This window comes from Macaca mulatta, chromosome 6 (genome assembly GCF_049350105.2).
Source record: "Macaca mulatta isolate MMU2019108-1 chromosome 6, T2T-MMU8v2.0, whole genome shotgun sequence".
NCBI lineage: Eukaryota > Metazoa > Chordata > Mammalia > Primates > Cercopithecidae > Macaca > Macaca mulatta.
This window is the reverse complement of record NC_133411.1, coordinates 121532225-121536598: the sequence shown is the minus strand read 5'-3', so window position 1 is coordinate 121536598 and position 4374 is coordinate 121532225.

Here is a 4374-nt window from a genome sequence, read left to right as displayed (position 1 = left end):
CAGATGACCCTCCTGAATGTGGGTGGGCATCCGATTCATTGTGGTTTAGAATAGAACAAAAAGGTGGAGGAAGGGCAAATTCACTCCCTCTGCTTGAGCTGAGACATCCATCTCCTATTCTTGAACATCAGCACTCCTGGTTCTTAAGCTTTCAGATGGGGACCAGGACTAACACCATCAACCACTTAAACTCTCACATGCAGACTGAATTTCACCACTGGTTTTCCTGGTTCTCCTGCTTGCAGATGGCAGGCCATGGCACTTCTTGGCTTCCATAACCACATGAGCCAATTCCGATAATAAATCTCTTCATATATCTCTCTATATATCCTACTGGTTCTGTTTTTCTGAAGAACGCTGACTAATACAACGCTCCACCCTGTTCCCCTGTTTCTGAGCTGGAGCTTGCAACCCCCATTCACTATGGGTGTTGGCTGCTGGTAATGGTGGGCAGCTGCACCTATCTTAGGGAAACTGCCCGTAGTCAGTGGGAACTATTTTGTCCACAGAAGCCAGGGAGGTTATGATCCCCTCTGCCCTGAAGGGTGGCCTGTGGCCAATGACTAACTGATAGGGGGTGCTATAAAAGCCCAGCTCCCTTGGCTCACAGTAGAACAAACTAGTACAATTCATGCTGCAGAGTTCCCCATGACATCAGGCTAAGGCTAAACTTCTCCTGAAACCACATCTTTGCTTAACTTCCATTCCCCTATTCTGCTTTTCACTCCCTTACAGGATTTTTCTGTCTCATTCTCTCAATAAATTGCTTGCACAAGAATCTTCATCTCTGGTTTTGCTTCCAAGGAACTCGTCCTAAGGTATATCTCCAAATAGAATGGGAGAAATCTTCCCTAACAATATAATGACGTACCTTTGAGAACAAAGTGGCTAAGTCTCAAACACTAGTTTGAAACTCTTAATATGCCTCCAAGCTCCACCTGAAACATACTAAGCTGTCAGTTGGTCAGCAGTTATTACAGACATCAATGAGGACACAGTGTTCACAGACAGAGGTCTTTATTGGAATAGAAATGTCTTAAAATCCAGCAGAGTTGCAAACATGGAACTTCATGGAAAAGTCACAGTCATTAGCCACTGGGTAATTCACCTGTGATAGCAGGTTGGGAAAGAATGTGAGTCTAGTGTCATGCACATACATTTAGGTAATAACACAGTAATAGCAGAATTCTCAGAGATGAATAATATAATAATAATAATTGCTGCTTATTATTCATCACACAAATGCCTAGGCAGAGTGCCAGGCATTTTATTCCAAGGCTTTTCACTACACAACTCTATGATTACCCAGTTAGCATAGCAAGGACCCCACTGAAGTGTGATTTATCAAAGGCATTGCTCTTCATAGCTGCAAAATCGGGTTAAAATATGGTGGAAGTCAGGTTAAAAGACGATGGTACAAAGGCTGGAACTCCTCCCTCTTGAGTGAAAGATCAGTCCTTTCCTTTTCAAAACAATTAAGGTACTCATCATTTCCATCTTCTTAAGGTCTTTTTCTTCATTCCAAGCACTTTAAGTCTCTTTTATGTTTCAATTTAATGTACCACCTGTTCACTAGAAGCAACACTTTTAGCTGAGCTACTAAAAGCAAGAATGTATTAATTAAACATTAGCACTTTTTGAAGTCAAGTATACTACAAGTGGCAGACAGTGAAAACCTGAGATATAATTACCTCTACCTTCTTTTTGGAACTCATTTGCCTGGAATATTTACACATTTCAGCAGGTTCCCTTCTCCCTGCAGCTGGAGTGCTGGGTTTTTAGGTATGTATCCCAGCTTTCTTTGAGATGTAGAGGGCTCTTAGAAATGTATTTGCTTACTGGTTACATGTCTTAGAGAAAGGCATATGTGTGCACCCTGTCTTAAGAACAATGTCAAGGTGTTCGTAATGAAATTTCACAGGTAGAGACATGGCGGGGCCTTGCATATCTGAGCACCTCCCATCACAAACACTGCTTGGAGATTCATAAACTTATTTTTCTAATGGACAAGTTGTCATTCCCATCAAATGTGAGTCCTTTCATATGGGCCATGGAGGTCTCTTTTCAATGTCCTCCCTCTATCAGTATACATATTGCTTCTAATAGTATTCTTCTTGAAACACATACATATCCCTCCCTTGATCCCAAGTCAGCAACATTCTGCTTTTGTTCCTCCCTTTCACCGCAAAGCTTGGAAGAGTAGTCTACACTTAGCGTCTTTACTTCTTCACCTCTTGTTGCTCTTCTCTCCATGCAGGCTTCCATTCCCACCTCTCCACTGAAACTGCTGCTAAATCACCAATGGCCTCCCCATTGATAACTCCACAAATGACAGACATCTTTCTGTCTTTGTCCCATTGTCCTCTCAAGTCGCATTGCACATTGTCAGACACTCTTCTGCCTTCTCAGAACTTTCTCTCTCCTCACTTCTCTGCAGTGATGTGCAGGTAAACTGGCTTGGGGTGGGGGAAGAGCCCTGAATGGTGGCATTTTCCACTTTCCATAGTGTAAATCCTTCCATTGTGGCCAATATCAAGTTACCAATAGTTTAGCAGTGGCCACTGCAGCCGTGGCTGGAGCTGTAACACCAGGATGCGGCTTTTCTCCTTTCTCCTGGTACCTGACTGGTTTCTTCTTGATCTTTTTGTTGGTCCTTCCTCTGTTAGCAAAATTCTAAGTGTTGATCTTTGGGACTTGGATCCGAACCTTGTATTTCTTTCTTTTCTCATAGATCTCAACTATCCTCATGGCTTTCTTTCCCTTAAAAATTATATTTATTTAGGCAATCATTTAAAAAGTTGAATACATGTAAAAATACTTGGAGAAGTCTCAGGTTTACTCTTATTCTCATCCACCCCTACGTGTTTACCCCTCAGGTAAGCGCTTTTATCAGCTTACCCTTCCAGTGCTTCCTTTTGTAAATGAACATGTATGGCTATGTATGTTTATATGTGCGAGCTCATGTGATACTTCCTATTGTCCCCCTTTCTTGCACAAAGAACAGTATCATAAACACCATTCTGCATCTTGCTTTTTTTCACTCTCCTGTATATGTTAGAGCTCTTTCTGTATCAGTACAGAGATACCCATACAAATATGATAATGTTCAACAGATAGATGGTGTTTTAAAAATTATGTGGGTATCTCTTTACAAACCTACTCTCTGAGCTCCAGACTTTCTGACATCCCTTTTCACTCTTGGTATCTCAAAGATATCTCAGGCTTTCCAAGCACAAGGTAAAACACTTGTTTTTACTTCCTGTGGTGGATGCTATCTTCCTGGCCTGCTCAATCCCTGTTACTGGGCTGGAGCACCCCTTCCCCAGCAGCTGTGAGTGTTGGCTGCTAATGGTGCACAGCTCTCTGCTGCTCTGGAGAATCACCTTCAGCTGAAGTGACCCATCTTGTCCTGGAAGTTATCTTTACAGCCAGTGATGGCTTGATACTGGTCTTCTTGTCTTAATAGGGCACAGACAACTCTATGGGAGGCTTATGTGGAGCATATGCCCTCTCTGTTTTGTTCTTTCTCCTTCCCTATGTTGTTTCCCTCACCCACTTCATGCTTTTCCCATAGAGCACTCCCTCAAAAAACTACATGTACCCCAAGGCTTCACTTGTAGGGAATTGAATCTAAGACATAACCCTCTGTCCTCCCTAGTCTTCCCCATCTCAGTTGATGTCATCTCCGTTTGTCTATTTGCACAGACTGGAAACTTGGGAGTCATCCTTGACTGCTCCTCTTTCCTTATCCACCCTATCCATTCTATCAGGAAATTCCATTGAGTCTACCTTAAATATGTCTAGAATCCATAGACTTCTTTCCAGCTCTCCTTTCAAATCCTGAAGAGACCACTAGCATGTATCTCACCCATTTAATATTTTATTTATTTATATTTTTGAATTGATACACATTCATGGTTAAAATTTTTAAAGCTGCAAAATAGCATATAGCAAAAGCCAGCTGTTTTCAAGCCAGTCAGTTCTTTTCTTCAGTGGCAACCAATGCTCTTCCCTATTGTGTGATTTTTCTCCTGGCACCAAATACCTGCTATTTTTTCATCCTCATTCCCCAATTTCTACACTAACTAGATGTTCAATAATTCCAATTCAGTTTTGACACTAACATCTATAGTTAGTGCAGACTCCACAGGTTAAGGGTTCAGTCTCACAGGACTGTCCCACTCAGACACCAGTAGCAATTCCTGGGTCCCCAGGCTATCAGTACTATTACCAGCAGTGAATCCATATGGGTCTGCAGCAACTTCAGTTCTTGCCTCCTCACAAGAAAGAATTCAAGTGAGGGGCACAAGGCAGAAGGAAAGACTGAGTGAAGTTTCAGAGCAGGAGTGAAAGTTTATTAAAAAGTTTCAGGGC